The sequence below is a fragment of the Amblyomma maculatum genome, chromosome 8, assembly GCF_055883805.1.
Source record: "Amblyomma maculatum isolate TAMU_Amacu chromosome 8, ASM5588380v1, whole genome shotgun sequence".
In the NCBI taxonomy this organism is placed as follows: Eukaryota; Metazoa; Arthropoda; class Arachnida; order Ixodida; family Ixodidae; genus Amblyomma; species Amblyomma maculatum.
Window position 1 is genome coordinate 35,021,151 of NC_139351.1, and position 25,357 is coordinate 35,046,507.

At 49.0% G+C, this 25,357-nt stretch overlaps 4 non-coding genes and 6 pseudogenes across 4 annotated transcripts; all 10 read right to left on the reverse strand.

Annotated features, from left to right (window-relative positions):
• Positions 1-304: 304 nt before the first annotated feature.
• On the reverse strand, positions 305-423 carry LOC146180905 (5S ribosomal RNA; annotated as a pseudogene).
• A 1,364-nt stretch (positions 424-1,787) lies between these two features.
• LOC146180906 (5S ribosomal RNA) lies at positions 1,788-1,906 on the reverse strand. The gene has a single exon (XR_014700518.1). It is a non-coding gene; the product is annotated as a 5S ribosomal RNA (ribosomal RNA).
• A 571-nt stretch (positions 1,907-2,477) lies between these two features.
• On the reverse strand, positions 2,478-2,596 carry LOC146180907 (5S ribosomal RNA; annotated as a pseudogene).
• Positions 2,597-3,959: 1,363 nt separating this feature from the next.
• LOC146180908 (5S ribosomal RNA) lies at positions 3,960-4,078 on the reverse strand. The gene has a single exon (XR_014700519.1). It is a non-coding gene; the product is annotated as a 5S ribosomal RNA (ribosomal RNA).
• Positions 4,079-4,649: 571 nt separating this feature from the next.
• On the reverse strand, positions 4,650-4,768 carry LOC146180909 (5S ribosomal RNA; annotated as a pseudogene).
• Positions 4,769-10,371: 5,603 nt separating this feature from the next.
• LOC146180910 (5S ribosomal RNA) lies at positions 10,372-10,477 on the reverse strand (annotated as a pseudogene).
• A 6,459-nt stretch (positions 10,478-16,936) lies between these two features.
• LOC146180911 (5S ribosomal RNA) lies at positions 16,937-17,055 on the reverse strand. Its single transcript, XR_014700520.1, has one exon. It is a non-coding gene; the product is annotated as a 5S ribosomal RNA (ribosomal RNA).
• A 582-nt stretch (positions 17,056-17,637) lies between these two features.
• Positions 17,638-17,756, reverse strand: LOC146180912 (5S ribosomal RNA). Its single transcript, XR_014700545.1, has one exon. It is a non-coding gene; the product is annotated as a 5S ribosomal RNA (ribosomal RNA).
• A 571-nt stretch (positions 17,757-18,327) lies between these two features.
• On the reverse strand, positions 18,328-18,446 carry LOC146180913 (5S ribosomal RNA; annotated as a pseudogene).
• A 5,595-nt stretch (positions 18,447-24,041) lies between these two features.
• Positions 24,042-24,160, reverse strand: LOC146180914 (5S ribosomal RNA; annotated as a pseudogene).
• Positions 24,161-25,357: the final 1,197 nt, after the last annotated feature.

Here is a 25,357-nt window from a genome sequence, read left to right on the forward strand (position 1 = left end):
CCACTGCAAATGGTCTCAAAAACTGTGAAAGTTGCACGGCAAACTGGTGAATGAGGTACGTACGCGTCAAACTGTCACTGAGAAGTCACGCACGCGATCGCCTCGAGAAATTCTGCGCCGTATACATATGCGCGTCGCACCTCTTCGTGCATGCGCGCAAAGTTATGATTGATTCGACACAGATATTAGCGTGACCCGGCCTGCTCGGCTCATCTGCAGCCAGTAGAATCTGCGACGCCAAAGTGACAGTGAGAAAAAAAATGGAGAAGCCAGCTGCGTGCGGTGAGAAAAAAAACAAAAGAAGTGCCATCAGCACTCGGTGTTCCCATGTGGTCTCCCTCCCAAGTACTGACCGAGCCCAATGCTGCTTAGCTTCGGTGATCGGACGAGAACCGGCGTATTCAGCATGGTATGGCCGATTTTTTTTTTTTTTTCTTTATTGCCGTGAAACACAAAACAAAAATACACATGATAAAACACGTCAACTACACTTGAGCTAACGCCTACGCGGCTAAAATCTTTTCAGGTTCACCAACTCATCAAATAGACATTGCCATTGTGGTGGATCCTGCTGCATCCTGAAAGTTTCGCGTATATACACCGCACTTTCAATGAAGTTTTCACGCGCAGATCGTGTATTTATATCTGCGTGACGCACCTGCATTCGTGTTTTCCACAGACTATGGAGGCCAAGAAGCATAATTAAATCGTAAGGTGCATCATCGTTCTGCACTGGAAGGAATCTGATACCGTACGGAGTTAGGGGAAGTTCCTTTTTAATTGTCCTTTGGAGGACGTCCCATAGAAAGACAGCATCCCAACACTGTAAGAAGACGTGTTCAATTGTCTCCGGTTTTTTGCACAACAGGCAATTTGTTGTCCATGGGACGAAGATACCTTTTTCATTCAGCCAGGTTTTAACAGGGAGCGTATTAGAGTGAAGTTTGAATAGGAACGTTTTAGCAGATGGCCTCACGGGCATCTTCTTGACTCTTTTCAAAACGTCCTGCCCTGGGCCTCCACAGTGTAATGCCCGGTAAAAAGGCACCGGCAGCATCACGTCGATGAGATCTTTATACAGTTTTTTTCTGGGAACATTGAAAAGGTAATCAAAAGAAAACCGCACTTCCAGCAACTTGCACGAAAAAACAACCTCGCGCAGGTAGCCAGTCACAGTACCAGGCATGCTTTCACATGACACAATCCATTCAGGGAGCAGCCTCTGCAATCGCACTTGCATCACAGTTCTCAGAAAGGTATCTTTTTGATCACGCAGGAATATAAATCGCGAAACCACTTGACGCAAGAACAAATGGGCAAGGCCAAGCCCGCCCCTTTTAACAGAAATAAACAAATTCGTCCGGGCGGTTTTTTCCCATGTAGTGCGAGAGCGACGATCGCGAGTCGTTTACACATGAATGCATGGTGCACGGACTGCACTCCGTTCAACGATGAGCCCGAACTGTGCGCTTGTGGCCACTGCAAATGGTCTCAAAAACTGTGAAAGTTGCACGGCAAACTGGTGAATGAGGTACGTACGCGTCAAACTGTCACTGAGAAGTCACGCACGCGATCGCCTCGAGAAATTCTGCGCCGTATACATATGCGCGTCGCACCTCTTCGTGCATGCGCGCAAAGTGATGATTGAATCGACACAGATATTAACGTGACACGGCCTGCTCGGCTCATCTGCAGCCAGTAGAATCTGCGACGCCAAAGTGACAGTGAGAAAATAAATGGAGAAGCCAGCTGCGTGCGGTGAGAAAAAAAAAAAAAACAAAAGGAAGTGCCATCAGCACTCGGTGTTCCCAGGTGGTCTCCCTCCCAAGTACTGACCGAGCCCAATGCTGCTTAGCTTCGGTGATCGGACGAGAACCGGCGTATTCAGCATGGTATGGCCGATGGCGAGAAACAGTCGTTTCGAGCGGCTTATGTACTGTTTTAACTGCTCATTGACTACACATGCAGTTAAGCGCTGTCTTTGTGATGAGGCACCGAGTGTGAATTTACATGTTATGAGCTGTTTCCAGCCATTCTGGCGAACAGAGCGCGCTTTGGCACTCCAAAAATTAAAGAGCAGTGCGAGAGCGACGATCGCGAGTCGTTTACACATGAATGCATGGTGCACGGACTGCACTCCGTTCAACGATGAGCCCGAACTGTGCGCTTGTGGCCACTGCAAATGGTCTCAAAAACTGTGAAAGTTGCACGGCAAACTGGTGAATGAGGTACGTACGCGTCAAACTGTCACTGAGAAGTCACGCACGCGATCGCCTCGAGAAATTCTGCGCCGTATACATATGCGCGTCGCACCTCTTCGTGCATGCGCGCAAAGTTATGATTGATTCGACACAGATATTAGCGTGACCCGGCCTGCTCGGCTCATCTGCAGCCAGTAGAATCTGCGACGCCAAAGTGACAGTGAGAAAAAAAATGGAGAAGCCAGCTGCGTGCGGTGAGAAAAAAAACAAAAGAAGTGCCATCAGCACTCGGTGTTCCCATGTGGTCTCCCTCCCAAGTACTGACCGAGCCCAATGCTGCTTAGCTTCGGTGATCGGACGAGAACCGGCGTATTCAGCATGGTATGGCCGATTTTTTTTTTTTTTTCTTTATTGCCGTGAAACACAAAACAAAAATACACATGATAAAACACGTCAACTACACTTGAGCTAACGCCTACGCGGCTAAAATCTTTTCAGGTTCACCAACTCATCAAATAGACATTGCCATTGTGGTGGATCCTGCTGCATCCTGAAAGTTTCGCGTATATACACCGCACTTTCAATGAAGTTTTCACGCGCAGATCGTGTATTTATATCTGCGTGACGCACCTGCATTCGTGTTTTCCACAGACTATGGAGGCCAAGAAGCATAATTAAATCGTAAGGTGCATCATCGTTCTGCACTGGAAGGAATCTGATACCGTACGGAGTTAGGGGAAGTTCCTTTTTAATTGTCCTTTGGAGGACGTCCCATAGAAAGACAGCATCCCAACACTGTAAGAAGACGTGTTCAATTGTCTCCGGTTTTTTGCACAACAGGCAATTTGTTGTCCATGGGACGAAGATACCTTTTTCATTCAGCCAGGTTTTAACAGGGAGCGTATTAGAGTGAAGTTTGAATAGGAACGTTTTAGCAGATGGCCTCACGGGCATCTTCTTGACTCTTTTCAAAACGTCCTGCCCTGGGCCTCCACAGTGTAATGCCCGGTAAAAAGGCACCGGCAGCATCACGTCAATGAGATCTTTATACAGTTTTTTTCTGGGAACATTGAAAAGGTAATCAAAAGAAAACCGCACTTCCAGCAACTTGCACGAAAAAACAACCTCGCGCAGGTAGCCAGTCACAGTACCAGGCATGCTTTCACATGACACAATCCATTCAGGGAGCAGCCTCTGCAATCGCACTTGCATCACAGTTCTCAGAAAGGTATCTTTTTGATCACGCAGGAATATAAATCGCGAAACCACTTGACGCAAGAACAAATGGGCAAGGCCAAGCCCGCCCCTTTTAACAGAAATAAACAAATTCGTCCGGGCGGTTTTTTCCCATGTAGTGCGAGAGCGACGATCGCGAGTCGTTTACACATGAATGCATGGTGCACGGACTGCACTCCGTTCAACGATGAGCCCGAACTGTGCGCTTGTGGCCACTGCAAATGGTCTCAAAAACTGTGAAAGTTGCACGGCAAACTGGTGAATGAGGTACGTACGCGTCAAACTGTCACTGAGAAGTCACGCACGCGATCGCCTCGAGAAATTCTGCGCCGTATACATATGCGCGTCGCACCTCTTCGTGCATGCGCGCAAAGTGATGATTGAATCGACACAGATATTAACGTGACACGGCCTGCTCGGCTCATCTGCAGCCAGTAGAATCTGCGACGCCAAAGTGACAGTGAGAAAATAAATGGAGAAGCCAGCTGCGTGCGGTGAGAAAAAAAAAAAAACAAAAGGAAGTGCCATCAGCACTCGGTGTTCCCAGGTGGTCTCCCTCCCAAGTACTGACCGAGCCCAATGCTGCTTAGCTTCGGTGATCGGACGAGAACCGGCGTATTCAGCATGGTATGGCCGATGGCGAGAAACAGTCGTTTCGAGCGGCTTATGTACTGTTTTAACTGCTCATTGACTACACATGCAGTTAAGCGCTGTCTTTGTGATGAGGCACCGAGTGTGAATTTACATGTTATGAGCTGTTTCCAGCCATTCTGGCGAACAGAGCGCGCTTTGGCACTCCAAAAATTAAAGAGCAGTGCGAGAGCGACGATCGCGAGTCGTTTACACATGAATGCATGGTGCACGGACTGCACTCCGTTCAACGATGAGCCCGAACTGTGCGCTTGTGGCCACTGCAAATGGTCTCAAAAACTGTGAAAGTTGCACGGCAAACTGGTGAATGAGGTACGTACGCGTCAAACTGTCACTGAGAAGTCACGCACGCGATCGCCTCGAGAAATTCTGCGCCGTATACATATGCGCGTCGCACCTCTTCGTGCATGCGCGCAAAGTTATGATTGATTCGACACAGATATTAGCGTGACCCGGCCTGCTCGGCTCATCTGCAGCCAGTAGAATCTGCGACGCCAAAGTGACAGTGAGAAAAAAAATGGAGAAGCCAGCTGCGTGCGGTGAGAAAAAAAACAAAAGAAGTGCCATCAGCACTCGGTGTTCCCATGTGGTCTCCCTCCCAAGTACTGACCGAGCCCAATGCTGCTTAGCTTCGGTGATCGGACGAGAACCGGCGTATTCAGCATGGTATGGCCGATTTTTTTTTTTTTTTCTTTATTGCCGTGAAACACAAAACAAAAATACACATGATAAAACACGTCAACTACACTTGAGCTAACGCCTACGCGGCTAAAATCTTTTCAGGTTCACCAACTCATCAAATAGACATTGCCATTGTGGTGGATCCTGCTGCATCCTGAAAGTTTCGCGTATATACACCGCACTTTCAATGAAGTTTTCACGCGCAGATCGTGTATTTATATCTGCGTGACGCACCTGCATTCGTGTTTTCCACAGACTATGGAGGCCAAGAAGCATAATTAAATCGTAAGGTGCATCATCGTTCTGCACTGGAAGGAATCTGATACCGTACGGAGTTAGGGGAAGTTCCTTTTTAATTGTCCTTTGGAGGACGTCCCATAGAAAGACAGCATCCCAACACTGTAAGAAGACGTGTTCAATTGTCTCCGGTTTTTTGCACAACAGGCAATTTGTTGTCCATGGGACGAAGATACCTTTTTCATTCAGCCAGGTTTTAACAGGGAGCGTATTAGAGTGAAGTTTGAATAGGAACGTTTTAGCAGATGGCCTCACGGGCATCTTCTTGACTCTTTTCAAAACGTCCTGCCCTGGGCCTCCACAGTGTAATGCCCGGTAAAAAGGCACCGGCAGCATCACGTCAATGAGATCTTTATACAGTTTTTTTCTGGGAACATTGAAAAGGTAATCAAAAGAAAACCGCACTTCCAGCAACTTGCACGAAAAAACAACCTCGCGCAGGTAGCCAGTCACAGTACCAGGCATGCTTTCACATGACAATCCATTCAGGGAGCAGCCTCTGCAATCGCACTTGCATCACAGTTCTCAGAAAGGTATCTTTTTGATCACGCAGGAATATAAATCGCGAAACCACTTGACGCAAGAACAAATGGGCAAGGCCAAGCCCGCCCCTTTTAACAGAAATAAACAAATTCGTCCGGGCGGTTTTTTCCCATGTGGATGCCCAAATAAAAACAGCAAAAACGCGGTGCATTTTCTGAATTGAGGTCCGTGAGACACACAACACATTCATGAGGTACCACAGCCTCGAAATAAGAAAAACATTGCAAATAGAAGCGCGCGAAAACATTGAGAGTTGCCTTCCTTGCCACGCATCCGCTTTTTCTTTCGCTCTGGATGTTTCTTCCATCCAGTGCACGTTGGGATCTCGATAACAATCTAAAGGCACGCCTAGATATCGCGTTGGGAGAACAGACCACCGCAGCTTACAGAAGAAATCAGGTGTCACGTCCCAATCACCGTGCCAAAACCCAGAGCTTTTCTCCCAATTGATCTTACATCCGGTTTGATCACAAAATGTTTGGACGACACCCGTAACTTCACAGATGCTCTTTCTAGTTGCACAAAACACTGCTATGTCATCAGCATATGCTAGCATCTTCACGTGTGCTGATTGCAGCTCGAACCCTAAAATGCGATCGCTATCAATGATGGCCAAGCAAAGTGGCTCTAAATACAGTGCAAAAAGCAGGGGTGAGAGCGGGCAGCCCTGCCTTACCGATGAACGTACTGCGATGCTGTCAGTCAGTTCACCATTCACTATAATACGGGTCGTGCAGTTCGCGTAAGCCATTTTAACACCCCCCACTATGACTTTTCCAAGGTTAGAATGCTCCAAAATGGAAAAAAGAATTTCGTGAGAAACACGGTCAAAGGCTTTCGCCAAATCTAATTGCATCATGGCTATCTGACCACCGAGTGCATCAACACATTCTAGTACGGTTCTTGCGACATGTATATTCGTGGCAATGGATCGACCCTTGATGCCGCACGTTTGATGAGACCCAACCAGTTTTTTTATTATGCTTTGCAGTCTTTTTGCTAAAACCTTCATATACACCTTGTAGTCAACATTGGTGAGGCTAATCGGTCGATATGACCCCACCAACAGTCGTTTCTCTGGATCATCTGTCTTGGGTATTAGCACAATGTGCGATGTAGCGAAAGACAATGGAACAGTATTACGTTCATAAGCTTCAGTGATTACATCGAGCATAAACTGAGCCGCATACTGCTGAAAGGTTTTAAAGAAGGCAGCGCTTAGACCATCCGGCCCAGGTGCTTTCCCAGGTGTCAGGTCATCTATTGCAGATTCTATCTCCTGCAACGTTATCGGTGTTTCTAGGCGCGCTTTACTTTCGTCATCCAGTGCAGGCATCAGTCTTAGGAAATCTGTTTGAAAGCCGCCTACAGTCTCAAGCTTAGCGCTAAGCAGTTCTTCGAAGTGCTCTGCTACCGCACGCTGAATATCTTTAGCATCTTCAGTGATATGGCCGGCATACCTTATACTCCTTATTTCTTTCTGGCAGGCGTATCTTTTTTCGTCTGCTAGGGCTCGTTTTGTCGGCACTTCTCCAGCCCAAAGTTTTTCAGCCCTTGCACGTATGACAGCCGCTGTGTATCTTTCGCTGTCGATTGTTTCCAGCTCACGTTTAATCTCTCGTATTTTACTGGCGAAATGCCCTGGCACAGTACTTTCCATGCTCAAAAAAAACTGAAGTTGTTCATTCAGTTCTTTTTCTTTTTCTTTCTCTTTATGCCGCACCTTACTGCTCTTTTCTAGGGCTTTCAATTTCACCCACTCTTTGAAGCTGTCCCATTCCGCTGCAAAACTTACTGGTCGCATAGCCAGACGATCTTCAAACTGGGTCTTAACTTCCGTAAGGAACTCTTCATCGGCGAGAAGTTTGGCATTCAGTTTCCATAGGTACCAGTTAAAGCGCGATTTCTTTCCTGCCCTACCGAACACTGCACTCACGAGACAATGATCGCTGAAAGACACAGGTTTCACCTCATATGCAGTACATAGGGCAACAAGATCAACCGAGGCATACACCCTGTCCAATCTAGCATGGCTATCTCGCTGAAAGTGCGTGAACTCTGGTTGGTTTCCAGTGGAGAACACACTACCAACATCCTCAAGGCCGTATTCATGCACAAGTGCATTCAACCGCTCGGAGCTTCTGTCTCTTCGAGGTTTGCACTTCGCCGCTCGGTCCACAGCTGCGCACACACAGTTGTAATCGCCAAGTACAAGCAAGATTTTGTCGACCTTCAACCACAATTCAATAGACTCAAAACACGATTCACGTTCGCTTTCTGAATTGGGAGCATACACACACATAACACGCCAGCATAAATTACAGTAGGTAAAATCAGTAACCAAAAGCCGACCACTTGGACAGGCAAAAACGAAAACTACACTTACTCCCAGCGTGTTACGTATAAATAAAAGGCATCCACCCGACACACCAACAGAATGGCATACACACACATAAAAGTTTGTTTGAAAAGAAGCCACCATACGGTCAGTGCTTTCTTGGCTCTCAATCTTTGACTCTTGCACAGCTGCTATATCTATATCATTATCCACAAGGAGGCGACTGAGCTGGCATTGTCGCCTTCTCGCTCCCAGCCCTCTGACATTCAAAGTAGCTACGTGTAACGCCGAATTAAGCTTGAGAGTCATGTGTTAGAAAGGGCCGCCCGTACCCGCATGGTGCCTACCTTCATGGTTGCATGGCCTCCGCTTCTGAAGAAGAGCGGCATATGTGTGCACGTATTGTCCTCCCAGCAGAACGTCGGGCTGCATTCAAACGAAGTCCAAGCACCGTTTTTCATTTTTTTTTCCACACACGCCCCGCTTGGTTGCAGAATGTTCCTGACGCTGGTCGGTAGGCAGCCGACCCACAAATCGTTCAGGACACCACAAAACCTACGGAGGCGGTTTCCCCGCCTGCCGCGTGTCGGCAGAGAAGTTCGGCTTCGGTCTCAAAGTCGATCTTCGGATGCCCGCAGTTTTCGGCGGCGGCTCACCACAAACGCCGCCTGGCAGCTGAGTCTCCTCGAAGCTTTCCTCGTGTGGACGTTTTGAGGCAATTAAGGCCGCTGTCTCCGGCCCAACTTCCATGGCATCAGTGCAAGGAGGCTCAGTACTCAGATGCTCCTCAGCGTCAGAAAACTTGATTACGTCCTCTGACGCTTCCTTTGAAGCGCTTTCGTGGTCCTGTTGGTCCTGCGATGGAACGTGCGAGACGTGCCGAGTTTCGTTCTTTTCACTTGAGACCGTCACCTTATGCTTAGTTAAAACCGTCATGGAAGGCGCGTCCTGTTTCGTTGACTGTCCTCGAATGTCGGCTGCCTCCTCCGCATCCACCTCATCCATTATCAACTCGGACGTGTCCTCGCTGGTCCCAGGTCCGGCAATGCTTGCGTAGGTACGTGCACACTGGCTGTCTTCATGACCGAACCGTCGACAGGTTCCGCAGCGAGGAACCCGGCACTCCTTGCGGATGTGACCCGTGCTCCGACAGCGTAGGCACAAGGGAGGTCTGCCTGGCACAACAACGAGCGCCAGCTCACCGCTAACGTTCAACTGATGTGGCAGGTCATCCAGCTTCACGCCAGCTTTCAACTTAAGCGTGACAAGTCTAGTAGTTGAGCCTTTTTCTACCATACCTTTCACACGCCAGCGCTCCCTTATAACTTCCAACACCTTTCCATACGGCGTAAAGGCAGCACGCACATCCTCGTCTGGCACGTTGTGTAAAAGCCAGTGAAGTTTCAGTCGCACGTCCTGGTTGGCCGGGTCAATTACCAAGCAGCGACTGTTTTTCACACACAACTCACCGACACTAACAAGCTTGGTCACCGCTTCAGGATCCTTGAGAGTGACAGCCCAGACGTGGCTCATCCGATACGCCCCCATCGCAACAACATCGGGGATCAGCGAATGCTGTGCCAACGCGTCGCGGAAATCTTCCACCCGGTAAGGGCGGGCCCTGATATCGGCGTGCAAAAAAACCGTATTCAAAACAAACCGACCTGTTGGCAGTGCAGGCAAAACAACTTGATAAGTACCATCCTGTTCAGCAGTCCTGTTACCGCGGCCTGACATGGCCGCTGAAGCCGCTCCTGAGGAGCCCTGCATCCTGCGTCCGTTCACTGGCGTGGCCGGAAGCAGAATCCAGCATGGTATGGCCGATGGCGAGAAACAGTCGTTTCGAGCGGCTTATGTACTGTTTTAACTGCTCATTGACTACACATGCAGTTAAGCGCTGTCTTTGTGATGAGGCACCGAGTGTGCATTTACATGTTATGAGCTGTTTCCAGCCATTCTGGGGAACAGAGCGCGCTTTGGCACTCCAAAAATTAAAGAGCAGTGCGAGAGCGACGATCGCGAGTCGTTTACACATGAATGCATGGTGCACATGAATGCATGGTGCACGGACTGCACTCCGTTCACCGATGAGCCCGAACTGTGCGCTTGTGGCCACTGCAAATGGTCTCAAAAACTGTGAAAGTTGCACGGCAAACTGGTGAATGAGGTACGTACGCGTCAAACTGTCACCGAGAAGTCACGCACGCGATCGCCTCGAGTAATTCTGCGCCGTATACATATGCGCGTCGCACCTCTTCGTGCATGCGCGCAAAGCTATGATTGAATCGACACAGATATTAACGTGACCCGGCCTGCTCGGCTCATCTGCAGCCAGTAGAATCTGCGACGCCAAAGTGACAGTGAGAAAAAAAATGGAGAAGCCAGCTGCGTGCGGTGAGAAAAAAAAACAAAAGAAGTGCCATCAGCACTCGGTGTTCCCAGGTGGTCTCCCTCCCAAGTACTGACCGAGCCCAATGCTGCTTAGCTTCGGTGATCGGACGAGAACCGGCGTATTCAGCATGGTATGGCCTTTTTTTTTTTTTTTTCTTTATTGCCTGGCTTTGACACAAATACACCGCACTGGAACTCAAAACATCATGAACAAAGGAATAATATATGTACACTAAGGTAGTTAGCGTTGCCTAACACCCACTGAGGGGCAGGCATTGTCATGTTAAAATTCCTTGAGCACCGTCAAAGGTTCCAGCTTTGACAGCCACTCAGGAGCACATGGTTGCAATTTAAGCACGTCGAGCCATCGCTGCACACTTTCACGGAAATACATGCGGGCTGGCCGTGCATCTGGATCGCAGTGATAACCAGCCATTCGTGCGCGCCATATACTGTGGAGGCACATTAACATAACCTGGTCTAACGGCATATCATCGTGGTTATCCAATGGCAAATACCTAATGCCATGGGAATCAAGTGGCAACTGTTTTTTTATTGTCCTTTGCAGAACATCCCACAAATATACCCCCTCCCAGCAATGCAAAAACACGTGATCTATTGTCTCTGGCTGTTTGCAGATGAGACATTGGGCCCCCCCACGGTAGGAACATACCCTTTTCCTCCATAAATGATTTTACACTCAAAGTACCGGTATGTAGCATAAAGAAAAACGTTTTAGCTCCCGGAGCAACTTGCATTTTCTTTACGCGTTTTAATACATTACTTCCGGTGCCTCCATAGTATAATGCTCGGTACAAGGGCACCGGGAAGACCACTTCACAAACATCCTTGTATAATGTTCTCCTGTTAACATTACTTAAATACTCTTTCGAAAACCGTGCGCTTAAGAATTTTGCGCTCAAAACAATTTCCCTAAAGAATCCAAAAAGAGAACCCGACATACTTTGAGTATAAACTACGAAATCAGGCAAAGCTCGACCAAGTCTTTGTTGACACACTGTGCGCAGGAATGGATCGCTGGCATCCCTAAAAAACATAAACCTGTTGACAATCTGTCGCACAAACAAATGACCCAGACCAAGCCCCCCATGCTTCACCTGCCGGAACAAATTTGTCCGACTGCACCTCTCCCAACTCGAGGCCCAAACAAACACCGCAAAAACTCGATGCAATTTTTGCACATTTACACGGGAGCAATGCAACACTTGCATAACATACCATAGCTTACTAATTAAAAACAGGTTGCAAACTGCGGCTCTTGCAAATATTGATAATTGAGCGCTTTTCCATTTCTCCGCTTTTTCACGGGTTTCTTTGACCTGCTCTAGCCAGTATGGCTCGCTTTCCTTGTAAAATTTCAAGGGCACACCCAAGTACTTTGCAGGCGTTGTAACCCACGATACATTAGCGAAAGTGTCGGGGGTCAGCTGCCATTCTCCGTGCCAAAATCCCAGGCACTTACCCCAGTTAACTTTACTCCCTGTGACTTTGCTAAAATGTTTTACCACATCCACTGTCCTCTTTATACTCTCTTTATTCACACAAAATACCGCAACGTCATCTGCGTAAGCCAGCAATTTGACTTCTGACTCCTGCAGTCGAAAACCATCAATGTCATTGTTTTGTAGGATGCTTAAACACAAACTTTCAATATAAATGCCGAACAAAAGAGGGCTGAGGGGGCAACCTTGGCGCACTGAACGTCGTACGTTGATGGGGGCCCCCAGTGACTTATTGACAATTAATCTCGTAGTGCAGTTACGGTACGCCAAGGCCACTCCCTCTCGAATAACAGAGCCGACATTAACATAGTCTAATATACTGAACAGAATAGTATGCGCCACACAATCAAAAGCTTTCTCCAAGTCCAACTGCAGTAACGCAACACATGCATGAGTTGCATCGCAGCATTCGAGCACACTTCTCGCTTTGTGAATGTTCTGAAAGATAGATCGCCCTTTGATACCGCACGTTTGGTGAGGGCCCACTAGTTCGCATATAACCGTTTGTAGTCTGCCAGCAAGCACCTTCATATAAATCTTGTAATCAACGTTTGTCAGAGCAATGGGCCTGTAAGACGACAACTGCCTAAGCTTATCTGGTTGGTCAGTTTTCGGAATAAGTACTGTGTGCGACGATCCGAAAGACGCAGGCAGTGCCTTCAGTTCATACGCTTCATTAAATAAGGCACACAACAAAGGAGATAGCTGTTCCTTGAACGCTTTATAAAAAGCCGCACTCAGGCCATCAGGCCCGGGTGATTTCCCTGGGTTTAAATTTTCTATTGCCTGCTGCACTTCTTTTTCGCTTATTGGCCGCTCCAGTCTTTCTTTTTGTTCCTCGTCAATTTTTGGCATCACGTCAAGAAAGGATTCTTTAAAACGGTCCAAATAAACCTCTCGGGAAGAAAATAGATCTTCATAATACTCCCGGAAAGCTTTCGCGATTCCTTCGTTATCGGTTTCTGTGCGTCCTGCCCAATCTACCTCTGCCACGTGATTTCGCCTTGCATTTGCTTTTTCTATTCCCAACGATCTTTTTGTCGGCGTCTCATCCATGGCCAATTTTTCCGCTCTTGCACGCACTAACGCTCCTTGGTATCTGTCTTCTTCTATCAAGTTAATCTGTTCTTTTATTTTTCGAATATCCTCTATCCATCTGCCGGGTGCCTTACATTCCTGTTCGTGTAGTTTTGCAAGCAAAGCCTTAAGCTGGGTTTCTGTAATTTTCTTCTCGTACACCAGGCAACTTGATCTGTCAATGGCTTTAATTTTAATCTGTTCCTTGCACAACTCCCACTGTTTCCAGATTTCGAGCAAAGTCCCTGGCCTCACTTTAATCAATTCATTCAATACCACGCGTCTAAAGGCATCATCATTAAGCAATTTATTGTTAAATTTCCATAACTCCCAGCTAAATGCATTGCTTCGTTTTTTGGTGCCGAATAAGCATTGCACCAAACAGTGATCCGTGAATGTCATAGGCACAACTCGGTATTCATTGCATGAAGGAATCAAATCCAGCGACGCGTAAATTCTGTCCAGACGCGCGTGGCTAGAACCTTGGAAGTGCGTGTACTGAACGGCACGCGGTCCTTCCAAGCAATCAGCCACATCCTCCATATTCCATTCGCTTGTTAACTGGCATAACATTTCAGTGCTCTTGTCTCTGAATCCGCGTGTGCTGGTTTTGTCTCGAGCATTCAGTACACAGTTAAAATCGCCCAGCAATACTACCTGCCTTTCCGTACTTAACTGCTGCATAACATTCTCGAAAAACACTGTTCTTTCCTCCACACAGTTAGGAGCGTACACACAAATAATGCGCCACTCAACACCGCTGTATACACAATCAGCCACTACACACCGTCCAGAAGAGCATGAGGAGTAGCCCTTTACAACCAGACCAGGCAGCTTTTTGACAAACAATACACACCCGGCCGATGTCCCAACTGCGTGGCTAACAATGGCGTAAAATCTAGCCGTGAAACGTCGCACCATGCTCCCGGTCTCTTCCTCCCCGTCAACCTTAGTTTCTTGCACGGCAAGCACGTCAATATCGTGGTCAATTAAGAGCCGATGCATCTGGCTCTGCTTCTTTTTGCCTGCCAATCCCCTGACATTTAACGTGGCTACTCTTAAGGTGGTTTCGGGCGCCATTTTCATCAAGGGTGAAGAGACCGAAAGCATGGTGCTTACCTTTCCCGTCTAGCGCGTTGCTAGACGCCGTCGTTTGATCCATCCCCGTCCGGTGCGAGCGGCTGACCCGGCAGCAGGGGTGCACTTTATCCGCTACCCGTCTCTCTGATGAAATGTTTGGCCGCGGACGTAGCGTGGACCGCCGGGATTGCCCCGTTTTTGCTGGTGGCTCGTCGACGCTGGGGGCTGACGCCTGGATACCTTCGGGTTCGGACTGTGTGTGGGATCGCTTGGCTGGGGCTGGGACGCCTGGCTTACGAACACCGCTGGTGTCTGAGTGCTCCTCCCCATTATCCTGTTCCATGCCGTTTGAAGGCTCAAGTGACGGGCCTTCCTCATTGCTAGGGAGCTGAGGTGCAGAGTCCGCTCTCCCAACATCCCTCGCAGCATTGCCGCTTTCTGCCGAGTCCACCGACGAATCCGTCTCCCGTGTCTGCGTTCGCACCTCTCCGGCACCCTTCGCCGCCTCCTCCGCCTCGACCACGTCCATGGTGAGCTCCGCCGACCGTTCCGCAGTTCCATGTCCCGCTGCCGAAGCGTACGAAAGCACACAGGCTGCCTCGTCATGACCGTAGCGTCTACACTTTGGACAACGCGGCACCTTACATTCTCGTCGAACGTGACCGGTACCACGGCAGCGCAGGCACTGCATCGCTCGCCCAGGCACCACGACAAGGGCCAGCTCTCCGGCCACTCGCAGCTGGTGAGGTAAGTCATCGACCTTAATCCCGGGTTTCAATTTCAGGAGCACAGTCCTCGTGGTGGACCCCAATTCTCCCTGACGCCTTGAACTCTCCACCTCTCCCGGGTCACCTCGGTCACCTTCCCAAAAGCCGCAAAAGCCGTCCGTATGTCGTCGTCTGCCACACCGTACAACATCCAGTGAAGTCGCAGCTTCACCTGTTGGTCCTCGGAATCGATAATGAGGCAACGGCGTCCCTTAACTTCGAGCTCCTTGAAAGCCGCCAGTTTCTTCGTTGCTTCTGTGCTGTGTTACGACCAAGCATCCGCAATTGCGCACTCTATTGTTCGCCTGTGGGCATGGATAAGTTTTGTGAATATGTGGTGATGGTCCAATGGCTCTAAGTGAGCCTGTTTCCAGGAATCCTGTTTTGTAAGCATGTTTTGCTTTGTGGACAACCTGCAAATGCCAAATTGACCCTGTCAAGAGAACGTCTGGAAAAACACAAAGAAACGTCCCCCTGAGGGAAATAGCAGGAAGTGCTTTCTTTCTTTTGTTCACCCTTCCAGTCGAGAAGTGCTATCCTCCAGTGATGAATGCCTCCTATCCAAAGGAGACGACAGAGTGACATGTCCGCTGACGTGCAGGACAAGAAAGGAGCATGACTCATACGGCCATTAAGTGATTTCCCGGGAATGCAGGAAAGATTTGCAATTGTCGAAAAGGGACCATGTTGGGAGCCCTATGCGGCGCCACGTGCACTCGGGTTTCTGAGAAGTAAAACCCCTTGTCAGAACCAGCCTGTGATTTCTTTGCTGAAGAATAGAAATGTACCTCCTCTCCTCGCCGTTCCCAAGCTTTTCCCGCCAACAAGTGATCACGCCCAACGAATGAATGCCGGACCAGTCAGTGCTTCAGACCATCAGTGCAGTGATGTGTTCGATTGGATGCCGATACCTGAGGGGCGTGCCCTGGATTTGGTTGGTCAGCATCTTCAGAGAGGGGCTGGACATAGGGGGTTTTTAAGGACGCTGCAGAGCACGAAATGTCGCTCTGGGCCCTGGGTAAACGGCTCATCCAGTCGCTTCTCGCTATGAACTCTTAACGCTTGTCATTTTGCTGATGTACCCTTCTTCTTCATGTAAATATTCTTGTAAATACGTTTTCTCAAAGTGCCAGTAAACCTGCTTGTACATATTTTACCAACTTCGAAGATTCAGTCCTTCTTCAACCCGGAGTCTCTGCACGCTACCAAGTGAAGGCCGGGTCGCCATAGCCCCAGCGTCACGACAGCTGCTTAACGTGACCGCCCAAACATGGTTGATCTGATACGCCCCCAACGCCACAACGTCGGGGAGCGCACCAGCGTTGGCAAGGGCGTCGCGGAAATCCTCGACCCTGTATGGCCTGACTCGCACATCGCCGTGCAAAAAAAGCGTGTTAAAAACAACGCGTCCGGTGGGCAAAGTTGGCAGAATAATCTGATATTCGCTATCATCCATGTCCTCAAGCCTGTTTCCGCGGCTGGAAATGGCCGCTATCGCCGCTCCGCTGGAGCACATGATTCTGCCACCGTTCACTACGGTATCCGGAAGTAGAATCGCAGCATGGTATGGCCGATGGCGAGAAACAGTCGTTTCGAGCGGCTTATGTACTGTTTTAACTGCTCATTGACTACACATGCAGTTAAGCGCTGTCTTTGTGATGAGGCACCGAGTGTGCATTTACATGTTATGAGCTGTTTCCAGCCATTCTGGCGAACAGAGCGCGCTTTGGCACTCCAAAAATTAAAGAGCAGTGCGAGAGCGACGATCGCGAGTCGTTTACACATGAATGCATGGTGCACGGACTGCACTCCGTTCAACGATGAGCCCGAACTGTGCGCTTGTGGCCACTGCAAATGGTCTCAAAAACTGTGAAAGTTGCACGGCAAACTGGTGAATGAGGTACGTACGCGTCAAACTGTCACCGAGAAGTCACGCACGCGATCGCCTCGAGTAATTCTGCGCCGTATACATATGCGCGTCGCACCTCTTCGTGCATGCGCGCAAAGTTATGATTGAATCGACACAGATATTAACGTGACCCGGCCTGCTCGGCTCATCTGCAGCCAGTAGAATCTGCGACGCCAAAGTGACAGTGAGAAAAAAAAATGGAGAAGCCAGCTGCGTGCGGTGAGAAAAAAAAACAAAAGAAGTGCCATCAGCACTCGGTGTTCCCAGGTGGTCTCCCTCCCAAGTACTGACCGAGCCCAATGCTGCTTAGCTTCGGTGATCGGACGAGAACCGGCGTATTCAGCATGGTATGGCCGATGGCGAGAAAGAGTCGTTTCGAGCGGCTTATGTACTGTTTTAACTGCCCATTGACTACACATGCAGTTAAGCGCTGTCTTTGTGATGAGGCACCGAGTGTGCATTTACATGTTATGAGCTGTTTCCAGCCATTCTGGCGAACAGAGCGCGCTTTGGCACTCCAAAAATTAAAGAGCAGTGCGAGAGCGACGATCGCGAGTCGTTTACACATGAATGCATGGTGCACGGACTGCACTCCGTTCAACGATGAGCCCGAACTGTGCGCTTGTGGCCACTGCAAATGGTCTCAAAAACTGTGAAAGTTGCACGGCAAACTGGTGAATGAGGTACGTACGCGTCAAACTGTCACTGAGAAGTCACGCACGCGATCGCCTCGAGAAATTCTGCGCCGTATACATATGCGCGTCGCACCTCTTCGTGCATGCGCGCAAAGTGATGATTGAATCGACACAGATATTAACGTGACACGGCCTGCTCGGCTCATCTGCAGCCAGTAGAATCTGCGACGCCAAAGTGACAGTGAGAAAATAAATGGAGAAGCCAGCTGCGTGCGGTGAGAAAAAAAAAAAAAAAAAACAAAAGGAAGTGCCATCAGCACTCGGTGTTCCCAGGTGGTCTCCCTCCCAAGTACTGACCGAGCCCAATGCTGCTTAGCTTCGGTGATCGGACGAGAACCGGCGTATTCAGCATGGTACGGCCGATGGCGAGAAACAGTCGTTTCGAGCGGCTTATGTACTGTTTTAACTGCTCATTGACTACACATGCAGTTAAGCGCTGTCTTTGTGATGAGGCACCGAGTGTGAATTTACATGTTATGAGCTGTTTCCAGCCATTCTGGCGAACAGAGCGCGCTTTGGCACTCCAAAAATTAAAGAGCAGTGCGAGAGCGACGATCGCGAGTCGTTTACACATGAATGCATGGTGCACGGACTGCACTCCGTTCAACGATGAGCCCGAACTGTGCGCTTGTGGCCACTGCAAATGGTCTCAAAAACTGTGAAAGTTGCACGGCAAACTGGTGAATGAGGTACGTACGCGTCAAACTGTCACTGAGAAGTCACGCACGCGATCGCCTCGAGAAATTCTGCGCCGTATACATATGCGCGTCGCACCTCTTCGTGCATGCGCGCAAAGTTATGATTGATTCGACACAGATATTAGCGTGACCCGGCCTGCTCGGCTCATCTGCAGCCAGTAGAATCTGCGACGCCAAAGTGACAGTGAGAAAAAAAATGGAGAAGCCAGCTGCGTGCGGTGAGAAAAAAAACAAAAGAAGTGCCATCAGCACTCGGTGTTCCCAGGTGGTCTCCCTCCCAAGTACTGACCGAGCCCAATGCTGCTTAGCTTCGGTGATCGGACGAGAACCGGCGTATTCAGCATGGTATGGCCGATTTTTTTTTTTTTCTTTATTGCCGTGAAACACAAAACAAAAATACACATGATAAAACACGTCAACTACACTTGAGCTAACGCGTACGCGGCTAAAATCTTTTCAGGTTCACCAACTCATCAAATAGACATTGCCATTGTGGTGGATCCTGCTGCATCCTGAAAGTTTCGCGTATATACACCGCACTTTCAATGAAGTTTTCACGCGCAGATCGTGTATTTATATCTGCGTGACGCACCTGCATTCGTGTTTTCCACAGACTATGGAGGCCAAGAAGCATAATTAAATCGTAAGGTGCATCATCGTTCTGCACTGGAAGGAATCTGATACCGTACGGAGTTAGGGGAAGTTCCTTTTTAATTGTCCTTTGGAGGACGTCCCATAGAAAGACAGCATCCCAACACTGTAAGAAGACGTGTTCAATTGTCTCCGGTTTTTTGCACAACAGGCAATTTGTTGTCCATGGGACGAAGATACCTTTTTCATTCAGCCAGGTTTTAACAGGGAGCGTATTAGAGTGAAGTTTGAATAGGAACGTTTTAGCAGATGGCCTCACGGGCATCTTCTTGACTCTTTTCAAAACGTCCTGCCCTGGGCCTCCACAGTGTAATGCCCGGTAAAAAGGCACCGGCAGCATCACGTCAATGAGATCTTTATACAGTTTTTTTCTGGGAACATTGAAAAGGTAATCAAAAGAAAACCGCACTTCCAGCAACTTGCACGAAAAAACAACCTCGCGCAGGTAGCCAGTCACAGTACCAGGCATGCTTTCACATGACACAATCCATTCAGGGAGCAGCCTCTGCAATCGCACTTGCATCACAGTTCTCAGAAAGGTATCTTTTTGATCACGCAGGAATATAAATCGCGAAACCACTTGACGCAAGAACAAATGGGCAAGGCCAAGCCCGCCCCTTTTAACAGAAATAAACAAATTCGTCCGGGCGGTTTTTTCCCATGTGGATGCCCAAATAAAAACAGCAAAAACGCGGTGCATTTTCTGAATTGAGGTCCGTGAGACACACAACACATTCATGAGGTACCACAGCCTCGAAATAAGAAAAACATTGCAAATAGAAGCGCGCGAAAACATTGAGAGTTGCCTTCCTTGCCACGCATCCGCTTTTTCTTTCGCTCTGGATGTTTCTTCCATCCAGTGCACGTTGGGATCTCGATAACAATCTAAAGGCACGCCTAGATATCGCGTTGGGAGAACAGACCACCGCAGCTTACAGAAGAAATCAGGTGTCACGTCCCAATCACCGTGCCAAAACCCAGAGCTTTTCTCCCAATTGATCTTACATCCGGTTTGATCACAAAATGTTTGGACGACACCCGTAACTTCACAGATGCTCTTTCTAGTTGCACAAAACACTGCTATGTCATCAGCATATGCTAGCATCTTCACGTGTGCTGATTGCAGCTCGAACCCTAAAATGCGATCGCTATCAATGATGGCCAAGCAAAGTGGCTCTAAATACAGTGCAAAAAGCAGGGGTGAGAGCGGGCAGCCCTGCCTTACCGATGAACGTACTGCGATGCTGTCAGTCAGTTCACCATTCACTATAATACGGGTCGTGCAGTTCGCGTAAGCCATTTTAACACCCCCCACTATGACTTTTCCAAGGTTAGAATGCTCCAAAATGGAAAAAAGAATTTCGTGAGAAACACGGTCAAAGGCTTTCGCCAAATCTAATTGCATCATGGCTATCTGACCACCGAGTGCATCAACACATTCTAGTACGGTTCTTGCGACATGTATATTCGTGGCAATGGATCGACCCTTGATGCCGCACGTTTGATGAGACCCAACCAGTTTTTTTATTATGCTTTGCAGTCTTTTTGCTAAAACCTTCATATACACCTTGTAGTCAACATTGGTGAGGCTAATCGGTCGATATGACCCCACCAACAGTCGTTTCTCTGGATCATCTGTCTTGGGTATTAGCACAATGTGCGATGTAGCGAAAGACAATGGAACAGTATTACGTTCATAAGCTTCAGTGATTACATCGAGCATAAACTGAGCCGCATACTGCTGAAAGGTTTTAAAGAAGGCAGCGCTTAGACCATCCGGCCCAGGTGCTTTCCCAGGTGTCAGGTCATCTATTGCAGATTCTATCTCCTGCAACGTTATCGGTGTTTCTAGGCGCGCTTTACTTTCGTCATCCAGTGCAGGCATCAGTCTTAGGAAATCTGTTTGAAAGCCGCCTACAGTCTCAAGCTTAGCGCTAAGCAGTTCTTCGAAGTGCTCTGCTACCGCACGCTGAATATCTTTAGCATCTTCAGTGATATGGCCGGCATACCTTATACTCCTTATTTCTTTCTGGCAGGCGTATCTTTTTTCGTCTGCTAGGGCTCGTTTTGTCGGCACTTCTCCAGCCCAAAGTTTTTCAGCCCTTGCACGTATGACAGCCGCTGTGTATCTTTCGCTGTCGATTGTTTCCAGCTCACGTTTAATCTCTCGTATTTTACTGGCGAAATGCCCTGGCACAGTACTTTCCATGCTCAAAAAAAACTGAAGTTGTTCATTCAGTTCTTTTTCTTTTTCTTTCTCTTTATGCCGCACCTTACTGCTCTTTTCTAGGGCTTTCAATTTCACCCACTCTTTGAAGCTGTCCCATTCCGCTGCAAAACTTACTGGTCGCATAGCCAGACGATCTTCAAACTGGGTCTTAACTTCCGTAAGGAACTCTTCATCGGCGAGAAGTTTGGCATTCAGTTTCCATAGGTACCAGTTAAAGCGCGATTTCTTTCCTGCCCTACCGAACACTGCACTCACGAGACAATGATCGCTGAAAGACACAGGTTTCACCTCATATGCAGTACATAGGGCAACAAGATCAACCGAGGCATACACCCTGTCCAATCTAGCATGGCTATCTCGCTGAAAGTGCGTGAACTCTGGTTGGTTTCCAGTGGAGAACACACTACCAACATCCTCAAGGCCGTATTCATGCACAAGTGCATTCAACCGCTCGGAGCTTCTGTCTCTTCGAGGTTTGCACTTCGCCGCTCGGTCCACAGCTGCGCACACACAGTTGTAATCGCCAAGTACAAGCAAGATTTTGTCGACCTTCAACCACAATTCAATAGACTCAAAACACGATTCACGTTCGCTTTCTGAATTGGGAGCATACACACACATAACACGCCAGCATAAATTACAGTAGGTAAAATCAGTAACCAAAAGCCGACCACTTGGACAGGCAAAAACGAAAACTACACTTACTCCCAGCGTGTTACGTATAAATAAAAGGCATCCACCCGACACACCAACAGAATGGCATACACACACATAAAAGTTTGTTTGAAAAGAAGCCACCATACGGTCAGTGCTTTCTTGGCTCTCAATCTTTGACTCTTGCACAGCTGCTATATCTATATCATTATCCACAAGGAGGCGACTGAGCTGGCATTGTCGCCTTCTCGCTCCCAGCCCTCTGACATTCAAAGTAGCTACGTGTAACGCCGAATTAAGCTTGAGAGTCATGTGTTAGAAAGGGCCGCCCGTACCCGCATGGTGCCTACCTTCATGGTTGCATGGCCTCCGCTTCTGAAGAAGAGCGGCATATGTGTGCACGTATTGTCCTCCCAGCAGAACGTCGGGCTGCATTCAAACGAAGTCCAAGCACCGTTTTTCATTTTTTTTTCCACACACGCCCCGCTTGGTTGCAGAATGTTCCTGACGCTGGTCGGTAGGCAGCCGACCCACAAATCGTTCAGGACACCACAAAACCTACGGAGGCGGTTTCCCCGCCTGCCGCGTGTCGGCAGAGAAGTTCGGCTTCGGTCTCAAAGTCGATCTTCGGATGCCCGCAGTTTTCGGCGGCGGCTCACCACAAACGCCGCCTGGCAGCTGAGTCTCCTCGAAGCTTTCCTCGTGTGGACGTTTTGAGGCAATTAAGGCCGCTGTCTCCGGCCCAACTTCCATGGCATCAGTGCAAGGAGGCTCAGTACTCAGATGCTCCTCAGCGTCAGAAAACTTGATTACGTCCTCTGACGCTTCCTTTGAAGCGCTTTCGTGGTCCTGTTGGTCCTGCGATGGAACGTGCGAGACGTGCCGAGTTTCGTTCTTTTCACTTGAGACCGTCACCTTATGCTTAGTTAAAACCGTCATGGAAGGCGCGTCCTGTTTCGTTGACTGTCCTCGAATGTCGGCTGCCTCCTCCGCATCCACCTCATCCATTATCAACTCGGACGTGTCCTCGCTGGTCCCAGGTCCGGCAATGCTTGCGTAGGTACGTGCACACTGGCTGTCTTCATGACCGAACCGTCGACAGGTTCCGCAGCGAGGAACCCGGCACTCCTTGCGGATGTGACCCGTGCTCCGACAGCGTAGGCACAAGGGAGGTCTGCCTGGCACAACAACGAGCGCCAGCTCACCGCTAACGTTCAACTGATGTGGCAGGTCATCCAGCTTCACGCCAGCTTTCAACTTAAGCGTGACAAGTCTAGTAGTTGAGCCTTTTTCTACCATACCTTTCACACGCCAGCGCTCCCTTATAACTTCCAACACCTTTCCATACGGCGTAAAGGCAGCACGCACATCCTCGTCTGGCACGTTGTGTAAAAGCCAGTGAAGTTTCAGTCGCACGTCCTGGTTGGCCGGGTCAATTACCAAGCAGCGACTGTTTTTCACACACAACTCACCGACACTAACAAGCTTGGTCACCGCTTCAGGATCCTTGAGAGTGACAGCCCAGACGTGGCTCATCCGATACGCCCCCATCGCAACAACATCGGGGATCAGCGAATGCTGTGCCAACGCGTCGCGGAAATCTTCCACCCGGTAAGGGCGGGCCCTGATATCGGCGTGCAAAAAAACCGTATTCAAAACAAACCGACCTGTTGGCAGTGCAGGCAAAACAACTTGATAAGTACCATCCTGTTCAGCAGTCCTGTTACCGCGGCCTGACATGGCCGCTGAAGCCGCTCCTGAGGAGCCCTGCATCCTGCGTCCGTTCACTGGCGTGGCCGGAAGCAGAATCCAGCATGGTATGGCCGATGGCGAGAAACAGTCGTTTCGAGCGGCTTATGTACTGTTTTAACTGCTCATTGACTACACATGCAGTTAAGCGCTGTCTTTGTGATGAGGCACCGAGTGTGCATTTACATGTTATGAGCTGTTTCCAGCCATTCTGGGGAACAGAGCGCGCTTTGGCACTCCAAAAATTAAAGAGCAGTGCGAGAGCGACGATCGCGAGTCGTTTACACATGAATGCATGGTGCACATGAATGCATGGTGCACGGACTGCACTCCGTTCACCGATGAGCCCGAACTGTGCGCTTGTGGCCACTGCAAATGGTCTCAAAAACTGTGAAAGTTGCACGGCAAACTGGTGAATGAGGTACGTACGCGTCAAACTGTCACCGAGAAGTCACGCACGCGATCGCCTCGAGTAATTCTGCGCCGTATACATATGCGCGTCGCACCTCTTCGTGCATGCGCGCAAAGTTATGATTGAATCGACACAGATATTAACGTGACCCGGCCTGCTCGGCTCATCTGCAGCCAGTAGAATCTGCGACGCCAAAGTGACAGTGAGAAAAAAAATGGAGAAGCCAGCTGCGTGCGGTGAGAAAAAAAACAAAAGAAGTGCCATCAGCACTCCGTGTTCCCAGGTGGTCTCCCTCCCAAGTGCTGACCGAGCCCAATGCTGCTTAGCTTCGGTGATCGGACGAGAACCGGCGTATTCAGCATGGTATGGCCGATGGCGAGAAACAGTCGTTTCGAGCGGCTTATGTACTGTTTTAACTGCTCATTGACTACACATGCAGTTAAGCGCTGTCTTTGTGATGAGGCACCGAGTGTGCATTTACATGTTATGAGCTGTTTCCAGCCATTCTGGCGAACAGAGCGCGCTTTGGCACTCCAAAAATTAAAGCGCAGTGCGAGAGCGACGATCGCGAGTCGTTTACACATTGTTACGACCAAGCATCCGCAATTGCGCGCTCTATTGTTCGCCTGTGGGCATGGATAAGTTTTGTGAATATGTGGTGATGGTCCAATGGCTCTAAGTGAGCCTGTTTCCAGGAATCCTGTTTTGTAAGCATGTTTTGCTTTGTGGACAACCTGCAAATGCCAAATTGACCCTGTCAAGAGAACGTCTGGAAAAACACAAAGAAACGTCCCCCTGCGGGAAATAGCAGGAAGTGCTTTCTTTCTTTTGTTCACCCTTCCAGTCGAGAAGTGCTATCCTCCAGTGATGAATGCCTCCTATCCAAAGGAGACGACAGAGTGACATGTCCGCTGACGTGCAGGACAAGAAAGGAGCATGACTCATACGGCCATTAAGTGATTTCCCGGGAATGCAGGAAAGATTTGCAATTGTCGAAAAGGGACCATGTTGGGAGCCCTATGCGGCGCCACGTGCACTCGGGTTTCTGAGAAGTAAAACCCCTTGTCAGAACCAGCCTGTGGTTTCTTTGCTGAAGAATAGAAATGTACCTCCTTTCCTCGCCGTTCCCAAGCTTTTCCCGCCAACAAGTGATCACGCCCAACGAATGAATGCCGGACCAGTCAGTGCTTCAGACCATCAGTGCAGTGATGTGTTCGATTGGATGCCGATACCTGAGGGGCGTGCCCTGGATTTGGTTGGTCAGCATCTTCAGAGAGGGGCTGGACATAGGGGGTTTTTAAGGACGCTGCAGAGCACGAAATGTCGCTCTGGGCCCTGGGTAAACGGCTCATCCAGTCGCTTCTCGCTATGAACTCTTAACGCTTGTCATTTTGCTGATGTACCCTTCTTTTTCATGTAAATATTCTTGTAAATACGTTTTCTCAAAGTGCCAGTAAACCTGCTTGTACATATTTTACCAACTTCGAAGATTCAGTCCTTCTTCAACCCCGAGTCTCTGCACGCTACCAAGTGAAGGCCGGGTCGACATAGCCCCAGCGTCACGACAACTGGTG